The sequence below is a fragment of the Mus musculus genome, chromosome 2 (assembly GCF_000001635.26).
Source record: "Mus musculus strain C57BL/6J chromosome 2, GRCm38.p6 C57BL/6J".
Taxonomy (NCBI): domain Eukaryota; kingdom Metazoa; phylum Chordata; class Mammalia; order Rodentia; family Muridae; genus Mus; species Mus musculus.
In genome coordinates this window covers 75288489-75305709 of record NC_000068.7, presented here as the reverse complement: position 1 = coordinate 75305709, position 17221 = coordinate 75288489, and the positions used below count along the sequence as shown (strand labels likewise).

At 41.5% G+C, this 17221-nt stretch overlaps 2 long non-coding RNA genes and 1 pseudogene across 43 annotated transcripts in view; 2 read left to right on the top strand and 1 right to left on the bottom strand.

The window, feature by feature from the left end:
• Gm39857 overlaps nucleotides 1-11688 on the top strand; it is a 102085-nt gene extending 90397 nt beyond the window's left edge. The window contains exon 5 of the long non-coding RNA XR_866459.3: nucleotides 10853-11688. This is a non-coding gene — a long non-coding RNA (predicted gene, 39857). The remainder of the gene's footprint in view (nucleotides 1-10852) is intronic.
• Nucleotides 1-17221, bottom strand: part of 2600014E21Rik — a 184753-nt gene that overhangs the window by 16698 nt on the left and 150834 nt on the right. For 11 of the 42 annotated variants that reach the window (XR_001783341.2, XR_001783345.2, XR_001783336.2 and 8 more), the window contains 2 exons: nucleotides 1364-4067; nucleotides 194-259 (listed from right to left, as the gene is read on the bottom strand). The exons of 6 other annotated variants lie outside the window; for them this stretch is intronic. This is a non-coding gene — a long non-coding RNA (RIKEN cDNA 2600014E21 gene). Of the gene's footprint in view, nucleotides 1-156; nucleotides 260-1363; nucleotides 4068-17221 lie in introns of all 42 variants that reach the window. 25 more of the 42 variants (XR_001783355.2, XR_001783360.2, XR_866463.1 and 22 more) reach the window with 15 other exon arrangements.
• On the top strand, nucleotides 2485-3614 carry Gm18494 (predicted gene, 18494; annotated as a pseudogene).

The following is a 17221-nucleotide window of genomic DNA, read 5'->3' as shown; positions in this document are numbered from 1 at the left end:
CGGTGTCCTTTACCACACACTCCCTGCCATTACCCAATGGCAGACCTTCCAGAAGACCAAAGCATGCATCCTACAGAGTCTTGAATAAGAAAGTCATGGCAACCATAAGCCCAAACAACCCTCTTCTCATTACATCACCTCATTCATTAAAATCACCTCAGGGTTTTGTTACGATGACACGAAGCCAACTCACACGTATTCCTTTGGCACGGCGCAAGTCATGCTGGGCTCTCCTCTCCATTTCCGTTCTGTTTCTTGCCTAAGAATTTCCAAATGCACACAACAGAAAGAATGAAACCATAAACTTTATGCTTTCCTAACTTCCATGCTGTTCTGTTCTAACATTTCTCCATCTTTGTTCTGTGCCCAACCTCTAAGTAGAAATCACTTATTTCCTAGGTATCAGACTTCGATTTCTTAATTACTCTTTTTAAAAACATGTTCAGCACAATTTCTAAAGTGCTCAATTAAAAAACAATTAATCGTTGGTAAAAATTTCACAGCTATTCAAGAAATCATTGTAAACGGACTGGATGCTTGTGACGATTAATGTTCGTGTTAACTCGATGAGATTTAGAATCATCTAAAAGGCAAATCTGTACGTGTTTGTGACAGCATTTCTAGAGAGATTCAACCATGGAGGGAAGACCCACTTGAATGTGAACACTACCACCCCATGGGCTGGGGGCCCAGACTGAATATGAAGGAAAAGGCGTGCTGAAGGTCAATGCTCATGCCCTTTGGCTCCCTGGATGTAGACTGAGTGTGACTGCCAGCCTTCATGGCTGTCACCATATGATCCATCATACTGTCTAGGGCAGTATCTGATTCATGGTGAGTCTGTGGAGTTGTTTTTCTCCTCTATCTCCTTCATCACCTCCCGTTTCTCCCCTCCAGACCTCAGTTTATTAATCACACTGCTAGGACGGAATGGCTTGAGAGTTTTGCTATGGACTGGATGGACTTGGTTTTGTTAGAGCTGAGCTAAGCCTCTGACATGAGTCTAGCAGGTGTAGTACACCAGTGATCTGCTTTCATCTCTGAGGGATGCTTTGGAAAGATCATCTCTGTGGGTCCACATTCTTGCTAATGGCTCACTTTTAGAACTGGGCACAGTCCTGGGATATCAGCTGACCAGGAGCCAACCCCCTAGTTCCCAAGGTAGTGCTTCTCAATTGATTTGTGTCAAAACATCCATTCTGTTTTTAAATGTCCAATCAGCTACCCATTGGCATTTGGTACAGTACATAAAAACTAGAAGCAAAAATTTAAAAATCAATAACATATATATCAATCAAGTCTCATTTTTTTCAAGTTATAAGATTCCACAGACATACATGTAAGATATCAAATGACTCCCCACCTTTCAAAATGCTCTGGCCTCTGCAGTAGTAGTGTGTGACAAACTGTCAGCCTTGATCAGAGTAGCAACTGCATAGAGGACAAAGAGGAGCTGCGGAGGCCTGCCAGTTCCATACGTTTTTTCTCCCATAGAGAGTTATTGTCAGGCAGAGGACACTACGGGGCAGCAGGCCTTGGCCTCAGAAGGAGGGTGTCAAAAGACACGGTCAAGCTGGTGCTTGGGAGGTGACTCAAACCACCAGTGAAAGCCACTCTGTGTTCCTGGCCAACCTTAGAGCCAGGGATTTATGCAGAACTAAGCGGTGGGTTGTTTAGTACCAATGCACAGGTGTGGAAACAGTTTGTGATAGGCAGGTTTATGGCAAATAAACACATTGTATGATATACGGTAATCAACTATATAAACAACTTTAAAATTGTCTATACTTCATATTTCCAGCATTTGGTTTTGTTAATCATATGTCTTCCTGACAGCAATTAAATAACCTTGAGAGGAAATGCACACCTGCTGTCTCCCCTGGGGAAACTACATCTCTTTTGTGAATAACATAAGCTCTCCATAAAACATATCTGAAGATAGGAGACTTGGATCTGGGGGACTCTGTCTCCTTTCTCTCTTGTTTAATCTCCAGTTGAATTGGAGTACATGGTGTAATGCAGCTAGTCTTTTAAAAACTTTATTCTGGAGCCCTATTCTGAGATTATTTAGACCAAATTATTTCCTCGAGGGGCAGATCGGAGACAATGGATAATGAACTAGGCTGGGATGAGTACAGCAGAGATGGAACGGACCTGCCTCAGCTCTCTCAGCCTACATTTCTCTCAAACTCCCAGTCCTTTGCAGTCCTCGCAGGAGCTTAAACCTCCTTGCATAGATGCCAGGTTGGTCAAGGCAGATGTAACAATGCTGGGATTGAGGCAGGGCGTATGAAAGGCACATTCATCAGGACTGGTGGATTTAAGTCTCTGTTAGCATCAAGTTGAGGGCATTTCAGGAGGTGAGGTCCCAGGCTATGGCTGTGATACTGCCAATGTTGATACTCAAAGTGGCCTTGTTCAGGCCTGTGGGATAGTCCATGCTAAGCTTACTATGTCTGAACTCCAGCCTGGTGCTGTACTGGTTTTATAAAGCCATCCTGGGGGAGCAGGCATTGCGAGCAGGGGCATGGTCTTAGTGCTGGTATAACAAAGGGCCTGGGCAGCTCTGGTACCCCCACTTTATGTGTTCCACTTATCCACTTGTCTTCAGCTGCACAGAATTCATTCATGGCATTTTTTTCACTGTCTTAGGGGAACTATATTATTCTTTCTAGACTGCAAGGCCAAGTGCATAGGCCTGATCACCATGCATCTCAAAGGCTTCAGAAACTGCCCAAGCTCCGTGTTTCATAAATGGATCTTTGGAGCCCCGGGACCCCACTGGGGTTTGGTTGGAGAGTTGGGAATGGCTGTTGTGAGGAGGAGCACGTCATTCTTAGAATGGTTCTATCCATGCTACCTATGAAATAAGGAGAATGGCTTCACAATACAGCATTTGGTAGTGCAAAAATAATGCCTGAGCCATACAACCTTGCTAATGAGTACAAACCTGGTCATATTTGGTTTGATAGCGTGGGAATGATCTGACACTGTGATGCTCCAATTTTCTACATTGACTGTAGAGCGATGGCCCTGTATACATGAGGTAGTAGAGGATGATTCATGGGATCAGAAATACTCCTCTCACCATAGAGGATTCTATATCTGTCAACATAAATCCAAACCTGGGAGCTTGCCAGACAGCATGTGGGAGATGTATACTACCATGCACAGGAAGGCTTGTATTACTGTTACAACACAGCAATGTTAGATGCGAGTCTGAAACCAGTTTTCAACTTATTTGGGCAGTAAGCTTGGAGGCAACTAGCTTCTCAATCCTGGACTATCTGAAGATGGACAGGCTTTTCTCATATTCTGAAGAGGGTTTCTTGCCATTAAAAGAAGCTGAACATCCATATGAAGGTATCAATTGTCTACAAACCATGGAGAATGCAGAACTCTGTATATGTATAAAGACTACACAAGTACCAAGTACATTACTGCACTGACCAGAACATGGACTCTTAAAGCCTGAAGCCCCCAAAGTTCCTCAACATAAAAGGCAGAAATGCTGAGAATCCAAGGTTTGTAGTGATATCCAGTTCTAGGCAGAGGCCTCTTTGTTTCAATGTCCTATGGCTATTCTGTATTCTCCTATTGGGTTTATGTGGACTATCAACATGACAGGAATAGAATGATCACTGGGGTTCAGGCTCCACTGGCCACTGACTTTGATTTGACTCTTAGAGTTCTCTGACTTCTCTGCCTCACTCAGAGATGGCTTTTCCAATGCTTTTCAAATCAAGAAAACCAAAACCCAACACAGATGCCCTCCTTGGCAAAGGGTCTGAGCTCTGTTACTAGCAATCAAAAGAAGGAACTGGACAATTAAACTCCAATTAAATTTATCCAACTTTGTGAATGACCTAAAATGTAAGCTTTCCTCCGTTCTCTGTCATTAGCAATCTACTTCCTCGTTCAGTGACTTGAGATAATGGACAAGCCAAGATACTGTGTTGTTGCTTATAGGCAAAAGTATTTAGCAGGCACAAATACATATCTTCTATTTGGCATCCATTGTCCTGAACACCAAGCTTTCTCACCCTGAAAAAGAAGTACAGGAGAGCCTAGGAAAAAAGAAAAGGGAAAAGCCTATTAGAATGTTAATGGCCATCTCTTCAGAGGTTTCCAAAGTGTTTGCTTATAGAGAAATTACAAAGAACAAAGTATGATTCTCCCCAGTGTTTCTAAATAAGAAATGACAAAATAAACGAACGCGCTCATAAATGAATAGGTGGGGCTTCCATCATATGTCTTTCAACTTCTGAGAACTATAGTTGTCGGAGAAACTCTTTTCCTGCTTGGATTTTACTGATTGAGTTCTGAGATGATATTTAACACAGTCCTCTGTCACTGTACACTGTCTGTTTATGGTTTGGTTTAGAAGTTTGTCCAGATTCAGACTCACTTACTTTGTCAAGAATGTTCCATATGTAGAGTCCTGTGCATCTGGTAGGAGATAGAGAATGTCTGACTGTCTCTTTTTGGTGCTGTTAGCAGCCATTGGCGATCATTGCTCAAAGCCATCAATTAATTAGGACCTTGCAAAATGGTGATATTCTAATTCTGTCATTACTAAATCATTTATTAGCTAGAAAAATTCTATAATGAGAAATTTCCCCTTGACTTTTTGGTTACTCTGAGACCAATTTTCTTTCTTTAATATAATAAATTGGTTCTATAGCATTTTAAAAAGTGGGTGTGTGGCCTTTATCTCTGGATTTGAGTTAAAATATACTTGATATATTTTAATTAATATAATTTAGTATTCTACTGATGTCCAAATAATTCTATCTTTGACCCGTAGGATCTTTCCTTTAGAAAGAACCTTAGATATTTTCATTATACCCTTATACCCTGGTATGATGAAATAGTTCCGTCTTAGCTAACAATTCTTCCTGGAATTAAGTATCACTCCAGGAAGCCTAACTCATCTCAATATTTAGAGATATAGCCAAGGTTCTTACAGTATTTATTAACACTAGTTGGCCATTGCTTCAGGACAAAACTAGAAAATGAATATTGTGTGAACACAAAGCACATTTAATGTGTTTAGTCTATCAGTGTATTTGATGCATTGCTGATTTAGGTTAAAAAAAAAAGTCTTTACCACAAAGATCTTATAGACATCTTGTCTCTTTTTATGATTTCTGGAAATTGTAATCCTCAAACACATTCTCTCTCTCTCTCTCTCTCTCTCACACACACACACACACACACACACATACACACATATACACACACAATACACACACACACACACACACATACACATACACACACACACACACACACATACAGTTTTACTTTAATCCACAATATTCACACAACAGTTTAAAAAAATCAGAACCAATTCTATCATAACAACATGATAACCGAGTCAACAGATATGAGCAAAGCCAGTTAGAATATACAATAGAATAAAAAGACTTTGTACAATAGCTAGCAACCAAATAAAACACCTCAGTGTAAATTTAACAACGACATTTCAAAGATAATATGGGGAAAATTATAAACACCCCTGAAGATACAAAAATGGCCTTAAATAATTAGGAAGGTGAACTGTGTTCATGAAGCATGGTGCTGTTAAGGTCCCAGTTACTTCCATGTTTATGTAAACATTTAATGAAACCCTGGTAAAATGTCATTGAAAAAAAATCCCCTAGACTTAGACAAATTGATTATATAAAGCATTAAAAAATAAACATAAGATAATAACTTGGAAATCCCTAAAGAAAAGCAGTGATATAGTACTAAGAAATACCAAACCTCTTTAAAATGAAAAGTTTGGCTTTACATATAAATAATCAGACAAGTGGAAAAACTGGAATATTCAAAAGTAAACTTCAATCATTTGTTTGTTAGAAAAATTATGATAGTATATGAAGACCTCATGTGTGATACAAGTGGCATCCCTAGCTAATGAGGAACAGATGGGTTTTTGAATAAGCTGGGTTTTGCTTTGTTGATAGCCAAATGTAAAGAAAGAACTCCAAAGCCATCCTCTATATAGCAGGACAAATTCTAAATGTAAAATGTAAATACAAAAGACCAGAGGAAAATCCAGAGTCATTTGCTCATAGCCTGGAATATGGGTTTGCTACCCTCTTGATTACATCTTGAAATACAAAAGTACACCATGAATATGCAACCCGTCACTGCATGAAAAGGGACATTTTCATCTCATCCATATGGCTACACATGGACCGTATTTCTAGATGAGGGAATGAAATGTCTTGTCTATGTTTACAGTTAGTCAGGGTGAAGTGGAAATGTCTGGTTTCTCTGGGAATTCAGTTATATCAAATGATGTTTTGCTGGGGTACACAGGTGAAAGAATGTTTTCCTGAAGGAGACACAGGTGAAGGGAAGTTTTGCTATAGCAGACATGTGAAAGGATACATGATATTCAGAAGAAATGTAAATATGACCCCACAGAAAATGGGAGCTAGAGCATTGGTTTGCTTTGCTCCACCTCACTATTCTTTACTAACGACGTGCATGTATTGGTTCGCCTTACATTGTGTTGCTGAGCATCTCCTGTGGTGATGGCATTGAAAGAAACTTGCCAAAGAACTTTTTGTGAGGTTCCTGTGGCTTCTTGCCCCTTCAGTGGTGACCTCAGATGGGTTGACAAACCTTGAGAATTCTTCTGGATTGAACTGTCCTTACTGTTTTGTGCGTGGTGACTGCAAGTGGGCTGGACTGCAGCTGCTGGTTTGTATTTGGTGTTTGCTAATGAACTGAACTGCTGATATCCTGACAATGAAGATTGGAATCGCCCCAAAGAACTATTTCTAAACAGGTCCACTTCTCCACCCCCACTATACCCCCATGTCTTATTAACTTTTCTTTTCCACTATCTCTGGTGGGTGGTGGGCTAGGAGGGAGGCTGAACATTTATTAAAGTAGATTGGAAAAAATGTGTGCCTAGAATGGGGTCACATGGAGCTCTTTGCACATGAGGCCTAAACTTTCGCTAGTTTGAACACCTTAACAAAATCAGAAAACAGGGAGCTGGAAAAAGGGTCAGTGATGAAGAAGACTTACTGCCCTAGCAGAGGATCAAGTTCAGGTCCAAGCACCCACAAGGGTGGCTTCCAACCACTTGTAACTCCAGGTCCATTGGCAACTGCACTCACATGTACATATCTTCACCCAGATACACACTCAAATAATTTTTAAAACTATTAAAGGCATTTTCCAGACCCCACTCCAAATTAAGGCATGAATTCTATTAATTCTGCTAAACCAGTTCCCATTGGCTTGATAAAGATTTAATGCTGAGTATATTAAGAACTCAGGGGGAAAGAGACAGCAGCACAGGGTAAGATAGAACAGACATGCACCATGATGCCGAGGGTGACAATGATACACTTTAAGTTGTAATCCCTTGATCAGAACACTTTGCGGGTCTCTATGACCAGTGTAGCTAATTCTTTCCGGATTCCCTGTGCCATCAGAGAGTTTATCAAGGCTGAGAATGTGGTTTCAGATGAAGGTCGAATGAATTGTCAAACCTCTTATCATTGGAAAGACAGTGACTTAATCCAGTGACATAAATGGGGCCACATCAACTGAGCACTGTCTTGTAAAGCAGAAGGTACAGGCTGATTTGAAGATTTCCCTTCTCACCAAATACAATTAATTACCACGTCCATTTCCTAGTCTCCTCATCATCTAATTTTACACACTACAATTCCTCATTTCTGTGTAAGGCATCAGGTACCTAGGCAATACATACATACATACATACATACATACATACATACATACATATATAATAAAATAAACTCTTTCTGTGCCTTTAAGAAAAGTTTTGAAAGCCAACTATACTTTTTTTTTTCCATTGAAAGCAGGACCAGCTATTGGTTTGTGAGACAGGCAACCCATTATTCACTTCACAGGGTTTATAAAGGCGACCTGTAATGTGCTAAGTGTTGCTCTCTTCTATTTCTTCTCTATTTATTTAATTTTTTCCCCCCAGGTGGCAATTGAATATAAGGCCTCAAGCACCGGCAAGTTCTCATCCATTAAGCTACCCCCTCTGTGCTTATTTTTTACACTTTTGAATTAGGGTCTTTTTAAGTTACCCTGAAACTCATTGTGAAGACCAGGAAGGCCTCAGATGGGTGATCCTCCTTTTGTGGTCCTGAGACTTCAGGCCTGTGGCGTCAGCCTGACAGCCACGCACTATTAGTGGCGCTGGAGATCAGGCAGACTAGGCAGGCAGGCATCTGTGGGAGAGGAACACTGGACTGGATGGGAGAAGACAAAGGAGCGAACACAGAACTGGGCAGTCTTCAGAATGTGTTCCGTGGCTACGTGGTGGCTGGGCTACAGAGGAGCGCTCTTAGATCCTGAAGGTTCTCTAAGATGGGAACTATGTAAAGACCTAGGGGGAGGTACCCAAGCCAAAGAAAAAGGTCATGGCTATTCTTGGGGAATTCACCTAGTCTGTAAGGAAAAAAGAAAGGGCACGCACAGTTTCTGGGGAGGAGCTAGGAGGAAATTCAATGGACTTCTAAGTGCTGAGTCTGTTTCTCTATTAGTTTATTCATGATATTCTTCCTTGCTAGAAGATGGATTTCAAACAGCCTTTGAAACCATATATATTTATAATATATAATTAAATATATATAAATTGTATATATATATTTAATTTTTTCATATAGTATATTTTGACCATGTTTTCCTTCTCCACTAACTCCTCCCAGAACTCCCCACCTCCCTACCCACCCAACTTTCTGGGTTTTGAACTTCTGAATGTTCTGTTTTGTAGAATGCCTACACATTTAAGACAAGAGTCTTCTAATGGGGCTGGAGTCCAACAAAGTAAACGTGACACAGGCCTTAAGGTTATCAGTGAAGGACCCTTCTCCATCTCCTTATCCCCTCCCTACCTGTTCTTCCTTCCCTTCTCTTCCTCTTCTTCCTCTTCCTCCTCTTCCCCCTTCCCCCCATTCCTCTTTTCCCACTTCTTCCCTCTTGAAGACTCGCACACCTTGAAATGTCACTTTAGAAACTGTTTTTAAGAAAAGTGTTGTACTGAATTTAATTTCAAATCGCAGACCCATTATATTGTCTAATTAATCATGGCACATGCTATTTACCAAACTCCTGTTAAAAATAAATTTCTTTTGTACACATTACAAAGAAATGTTACATAAAATTAAGCACCAAGTAATGACTTTAATTTGCGGTTAGTTAATAATACACAGATGATCACACGGCTGTAAAGGAAGCCGCTGGGGACATTAGCAGATTTGCTGGCACAGAAGAAATAAGCCCGCTGTGAGGCCTGTGGGCTTCATGGGCTGGGCTGAGGGGAAGAGGACTCAAAAGTCAAGGGACATTTGTTGCTTTGGCTTCCAGTAACAGGCAGAAATCTGATGAAGATCTCTACCCAGAGAAATCTATGTGACTTCTAGGCTTCTCTAATGGTTTTTGCAACATTTTTTTTTCATCTTGCTCAACAAACAGGTTTTATAAAACTTAATGGAATTTGCATTTAGCATAAGACTTACTGATTGACCTTGACTCAAAATCCTTTGACTTTGCAAGAGGCTATAATGTCCCAAGTGCTATGAGCCTCTTCACTCAGCTAATTTCTCAGCACTTAATGATCCCAAGCTAAGACTCTCAGATGCTACATTTTTGAAGATGAAAATAAAATTGAGCAAAACCCTAATATTTGAAGGAAGGCAACATTAACATGTCTCAGAAAGTCTGCAGGCTACATAAGCAATCACATAAACAGAAAAGTAAAAATGATGCCATATTGTAGTGGATGGGTTGGGGGAAAAAAATCAATGGCCCAGTGGATTTGTGATTAAAACTTGTTTAAACCTCTAAAAAGGAGGAATGAGAAGTAGTGTGGAGGCTGGGAAGTCTTTTCTTTTTCTCTTATAAAGTTAGCTTTTCAGGTATTTTCTAATTCTATTTGTTGCCATCTTGAAGCTATGGTAGGGTAAAGAAGAATCAAGGCAATGGAAGATTCCTGATGAATGGAAGAATCCTTTGCTCACTCCAGGTTTCCCAAGTATTATTTGCGGCTCCACCAGTTCACACAGTAATACTAATTCGCATTCCATGTGTCCCTGTTCCTCCTTGCTTTATATATGAAATGGTATCAACTAACCCAATTATATGGTTCACGGTGACACATTAACGCCTTAAGCAACGTCTCAGAAAGCACACCAGCTTCATCTTTACTTTGTTCAGGTATTTGCTTGCCGAGAATACTAAGTTAGGTCATTCTCACCATGCTTACTAATTGTGGAACGGGATGGGAACCAGGAGGATTACATGACTAACCCAGAGTAAAGGCTCATTGTAGTTCTTAGCTGACTTTGGGGAAATATGGTAATGTACTCATGCAAACAGGCACACACCCCATTACAGGGCTAATGACAAGCTGAAAATAGAAAGGAAACTTACGGGGGCTCGGGGGGGGGGGGGCTTCAGAAAGGGATTAATCAACAACTCCAAGGCAGCATCATGCTGTGCCTATGTGTTCTGCAAATATTGACTTTAAAGAATTAAACATGTGGCTAAAAGCAATGCCATTGTCCCCGCCAAAGAATGTTTCTATATGGCTATTTCAGATCCAAGGCAGTGCAGAATAATAGACACAAAAGGCCCCCCACATATTGCTGTGTTCCTTCTCACCCGAAAGGACATGCATACATACATGGTATGGATTTTCAATGTTAGTTAAACCATGCCCCACCTCTGGGAATAAGTACATCACAAAACATATACAGGCACACATAACACATACATGCAAAGTTTCTGCTAGAAGAAGTACACATCACTAAGAAAGTATGTCTATGTTTCTTCCTTCCTTCAGATTGACAAAGCCATCAGAGACTTCTCCAAAAATACTCTGGGATACAGAGAGAATTTTGAACAGAGATGCATAGGAGGGGATAAAGAAAGAGGACCTCAGAGCAATCCAGACTCAAGAACACAAGGCAAGACAAGAAGGCATGATTCCTTTAGGAATGGGTGTGAGTTGTCTGGAAAGCAGGAATCTCTCACTGAGCAAATCCTGGCTGTTTCAAATGCAGTCAGCTGGGAGCTGACCAAGAAACCAAGTAGCAATGCTTTGATGTGAGGTATTTGTACACATGGTCTCACAATGCGAGGCATGGATGTAATCCTTCCACACAAACATGTCAGAGCAGTCCGTCCTAGACACGATCTTGACTACATCTGCAGCATGTTTTCCCAGCATGAAAGTTTAGATTTGAGCTTTGTAGCACATTACTGTCTCTCAAATATTCACTCCCTATCCTTCCTCAACTCCAGCCCCTGTGTCTGGTTTTGGAGTATATGTCTTCCTCCTCCACTGATGCTGGGCATGGTTATCTGACTTGCTTTGTTTGCCTGGTGAACTGTTAGTAGGCAGGGCACCTGAAGAACCTGCAAGTGTGCTTCTGTCTGCCATGGGGAAACAATGTCATATTTTCCATAACACTATGATCCTCCTGGGCATGGGTTCGACTGTGGCTACTTATGGAATGAAATAAAACAGTGATGGTTCTTTTGTAGTTATCTCCATCTGAATCTCAATCACTTTCATTGGCAATTTTTCTTTTTAGAGCAAGGGGAGAGTGGTGTTGTTGGTGGTGATTTTTTTCAATTGTTTGAGGTAGGAGGCAAATGGAGAGATGCAGATGTGAAGAACTGGAGCTCCTATTCTAGCTCTTGAAGACTTGGCAGACTGGTAGACATTGTCTTTGTTATTACCAGTGCATTCCCAATACGGCACCATCAGAGGTTGCTACTGTGAGCTTTTCCATCAGCCTGCCCTGAGAAAAAGGGCTGAGATCAGGAGAAGGAGTGGGGCTTCCTGAAGGCTTAGGTGACTTGTGTGTGAGGAAATGGGGCAGTCCTTAGGGCCTCCCTGGAGTGCATGGAAGGACTTGGCAAGAAGGTGGAACAGGGTGGAATGAGAAGGAGAAACGTGAGACACTACCAGGGTCTGTGGCATGTATTTGCTGATGAAGCCACAGAGACCATGAAGTCACTCTATGTACATGGCTCAAAAGTCTAACTGGTCTAATTTCTACTGTCAAGATCCATGAAATTGACTTGATGATGCTGGGGAAATTGTCTCTTCTACATTTCTGCAGATGGTCCAGGCCTACTGGAAGAAAACATCTCCAAGAAATTTCACTACATTGTCACTTCTGAATGAAAAGTCACAGGCCAATAACACCATTGCCAAGATTGTCAAGTATATGTAGTTGCGGAGAGAAGTGGATAGAGGCTGGAGAAATGGCTCATTGCTGAGAGAGCTTGCCATGCAGGCATGATCCCTGAGCTTCAATCCTCAGCACACACATATTGCTGGATGTGACCACTCACAGATCTGCAACCCAAGGGCTCTGGGGGTAGGATGGAGACAGAAGCATTAGGAGAGTTTGCTGGCCTCCAGCCTGGCTCCAGGTTCTGTGAAAGACTCTTTCAGAGGAATGAGGAAAGAAACAGAACAGGACACCTAATATTCTGCCCTTGCCTTGGTGGGTACACACCAGTGCATGCACTAGTACACATAAGAGCACATATATAACACATACAAAACAACACACACACACCAATACCACAGACACACACTTGGAAAAAATAGAAATGAATATATGTAGAAAGGAAAGGAAAGAAACAGGAAGAAAGAAGGAGGGAAAGGAAAAGAGAGAGAAAGGGTAGAAGAGGGAAGGGGAGACGAAGAGAAAGATGTAAGAACTTCAGCTGTGAATATACCCAGATGTTTTTCTAACTGTTAGAATGCTAGCTAATACCCCTCCTTTTCAGATAATGATATTTTACAGAAAACCCAAGAACTATCTATGAATGATGTTGAGATATCAGTTCTGCAAAAGCAGTCTCTAATAGTTCATGACCTGTATGTGGAAAGTGAGTCAGATCCACTCACCTCAAGAGCCCCTCTCTAGAGCACTGAGGAGTGTATTGTTCCACACCCTCCCCCAGAATGCAACGCTCAATTCTATCTGCTGGGTTTTTTCCATTTAAAATTATTTTGGTGGATATCATCTACAGATTTTATATTTTCACTAGCTTACCAATACTGAAATATAGTGGCTGTCTACAGGGAGTCTCACTGTCTCTGGGAAATCCCCCCCCCCCAAGAGTAAACAGCACTACAGTCTCCATGTAATAAGCAAACACTGCCTAGGAGAACAGTGATATTTACAACACGGTGAGTCACAACGTCCCGTTAAAATTTTCTCACAGAAGGAACTTGAGTGAAAGATTCACTGCTAATGAAGAGAAGCATTTTTTTCCCACCTAGTCAATCAGCCATTTACTTTTGCAATAAATATTTGTTTCCTGTCTCCTCTTATTGAAGGGCTAGGCCCTATGTTTGATGCTCTCAGGCTGGGAGAAGAGAAAGCCCAAGAGCCAATTCCCTCCCTAAGTTATTTGTTTTTTTTTTTTCCAAATCAGTCCGGTATCAGTGAGGGAATCTGACACGTAGCCATATAGCTTTGGGAGCAAAATGAGATAATGGATGGAGTGTGGTTAATGAATGGGCCTTCCTGGCTCCAGCTTATATGATAGCTCAAGTAGCCTATGACATCATCTTTTCAGTCCCCTTCATGTCTTACACTGGAGAAAATGATGCACAGGCTGACATGAGTGGTAAGAAGCAACCACAGTATCCATTGAGAGGCAAAGACAAGAAGATGAATAAGAAGGTATTATCTACTATATCTAGTGGGAATCTCAGTATTTCCAGCTTGGATTTACAGAGTCATAAATTTTAACAGAATGTAGCTCTAGATGGCAGTCTCGGTCACCTCAATAGTGCCATCAAATCATGAACCTATCAGTGAATTAATAATACACAGTTTACAGCAGAGCCCTTGTGAGCCAGTCACCTCTCAAGACCAGATCCATCAACTGGAGGCCAAGCCTTAAATACATGAGCCTTTCAGGGATACCTCTTATCCCATTCCTATCACAAGGCACGTACAAAGCCACACAGTAAGCACTGTGGACTGAGCACCAGAGGCCAAATCTATCTGTTAAATCCAATCTAGAGTGGAAGAAAGGATAATAAATATTTATTGAAATTTTCTTTTATGCCAAGCACTAAATCAAATGTTTTATATGCATTGTCTAATTAAACCTCATTATTATCCAACGAAGACCACATTGTTATCCTGGTTTTATGCCTGAGTATATTATCATTCCTAAGATTATAGCACCTCTTTGAGAACATTCTCACTAATTACTCCATCGAATGCAAAGGCCTTTTTCTCTATCTTGTCTCCTTAGCTATGTCTTTCATAATCCTCCTCACTCTTTTGATTTATTTATTGAAATCTTTCTGTCTCTCTCTCATTTGTGTAGTATGCTCCACCAGGCTAGAGGGCGTGTATCTTTTGTTTCGATGCCTCAGTGGAGCCCCTAGACACACAGTAGGACCCAGATGTTGGTTGGATGAATGAACAAGTCAGTGAATTAATAAAACTGTGCTGAAGAAGTTAAGTCATTTCCCCAAGGTCATAGAGTTAATGAATGGCGGGTCGGACACAGGGTCCACCATTGCTACTGCCTCTCACTAGGCACTGAGAGCTCTTCTAAATATGAGTGAATACCACACAGGACTCAAGGGATAGACATAGACGCTTGTGCAGAGGATTCAAGAGCTGGGCCCTGAGAGGAAAGTCCTGTCCTCGGATGCCATCTGGAGTTACACTCTGTGAAAATTTACAACTCTCTAAATCCACACTGGAAATATTGAGATTTCTCTGGCAGATAATACCTTCTTACTTATCTTCTGGCTTTATACATGTCATATGATACGAATGGAATAGGAGTTATCCCTGAAAGGCTCATGTATTTAAGGCTTGGCCTCCAGTTGACAGATCTGGTCTTGAGAGGTGACTGGCTCACAAGGGCTCTGCTGTAAACTGTGTATTAATTCACTGATAGGTTCATGGTTTAATGGCACTGTTGAGGTGACCGAGACTTGGAGGTAGGGTCTTGACAGAGGAAGTAGGTCACTGAAACAGGTCTGGGGACTGTACTTTGCCCTGGGCTCCTTTCTTTCTGTCTGTGTCTGCATCCTGTTTGCCAACAGCTGAATTACTTGACTCTGCTTCCATCATGATATTCTGTATCAGCTCAGGTCCATAGCAACGGAGCCAGCTCACCATGTAACTAAAACCTCAAAAACCAGAAGCCCAAACAAATTCTGTCTCCTTTAAGCTGTTTCTCGCAGGTGTTGATTGCAGTGATGAATACTAACAGAGCATAGTAGGGCTTCAGTAAATGCTTGATGCTGATGGGTTATGACAAGACTGCGGTTGCCTGGTACCCCTCCCATCTCATCTCTATTCACTCTCTGGCGGCACTGGGAGAGCTAGAATTGCCCTCTTGGGCACAAACATGTAATAGCAAGTTATACATCACCCTCTGGACCCCAGAGTGAGTCCCCATAGGATAATATTGTTCCAGGCAGAAATCAAGGGAAACTTGGTGCTGATTTGTGCTGCAGTTGCTCGCAGTATAAACAGAAACTCAGGGCTGGCCAGTCAGCACTTCTTTCCAGGCTCAGGGAAAAAATGCATTTTCTTTTTAAAAAGAAAGATGGAAGAAGGGCATTTTCAGTGCAAGCTGCAGCTCTTTATAACATAAACTGCTCAGCCCAGGGGAACTGAAACGGATGAAGCGTATGCAAAGTCAGATAATGAATGGGGTTTGGGCAAAAAGAGATGACAAAAGCAATTGCTTGCCTTTATTTTTCCATCCATGGTGATATTTGCTTGGCTTGATCAGTTGCCCCCGTCACATTGGCACTGAGCATTTCCTGGAGAAGGTCTCAGTACCTCTGCAACCCGACAGTGGGTGTAATAAAATTTATTATGTTTAATTGATTTGTAAAATAAAATGTCTATTAAATGTAATTGTTGGGAACTCTAGGACCATTTTTAAAATTTATTTATTATACACGAAGAGTAAAAGGTAGCATGTTTTCTGGCACAGTATAAGGTTCAGACATATCCTGTCTATTATTGCTGACACTATGCTGGTCACATTATTGATAAATGGAAGGAACACAGACTGTGTTGGAAATGCTTCAATTCTTGGCTGTCCCTTGCAGATGCAGGCCAGTCAATTTGTATTGTTAGTTTCCCTGAAATCTGAGGTGTGGAAGAGTTACTGACATATTGTGAACCAGTGAATCCTTGATGCTCAAGGTCTGGAATATCTGAAGTTCTGAGATGGCTGTCAATCAATCTGAGTCTATTACTGAGACGGCCTGCTCTGCAGTTTCTACAGGCTGCCAGTGTCATAAACAGCAGGAACATCTGCAGTTCACCAGGCATGATCGAGAAGGTATTCTCAGATGGTGAGGTGGCTTATCCAATAAAGTGCTTACCATGTAAGCAAGAGCCTGTGGGTTTGGTCATTCAGCACCACAGGGAAAGTCAGGCACTGTGGCATAACTACAACCTCAGGACTTGAGTCAGAAGAGGCAGATGGGTGGATCCCTGAAGCTCATTGGCTAGCCTGCCTAGCCAATCAATGAGCTCTAGGTTCAACGCTAGCCCTCTCTCAAAAACTAAGTTAAGGAATCTATGGAGACAGACATTCTACGATGACCTCTGCTCACACATGCACTAAAACACAAACATACACACTCATTACTCATGCACATACCCACAGGAAGTTGTACACTTAGAAAAAGGAAGTACTCCTTGTTATCCATCCCAAGAGTCAACTGCAGAGCCTACTGCTGCTGGTGTGGGCAGAATCTCCAGAGATGCTGAGCTAGCACAAGTCTGGTCTAGTCTGGGGGAGCCAGGAGTCCAGGTAGCTGGAAGGCAGGCTCACAAAGCAGCCCCACACTTTCCCTTCACATATGCCTCACACGGACAACCCTTTGCATTAGTGTGCCCCTTTAATGGAGTCTATATCAGTAGCAGGGCAAATGTTTAGCAGCAAAGATACATTCTGCATGTCCTGGCACTTTGCTCTTGAGATACTTGGACGGCAAAACTTTGGCTGGATTAAACCTCTTTCTCATTACCACAAGAGATTCCAACATTTGCCTCCGTCAAAGAAAATATAGAAGAAGAGCTCCTGGATTCCTTAAAGGTAATTTCAACTGTTGTAAATTTTTGAATGGCTGTAAAAAAAATGGTTTTAAACTTTTTATCACCTACTTGTACGAACAAAGTTT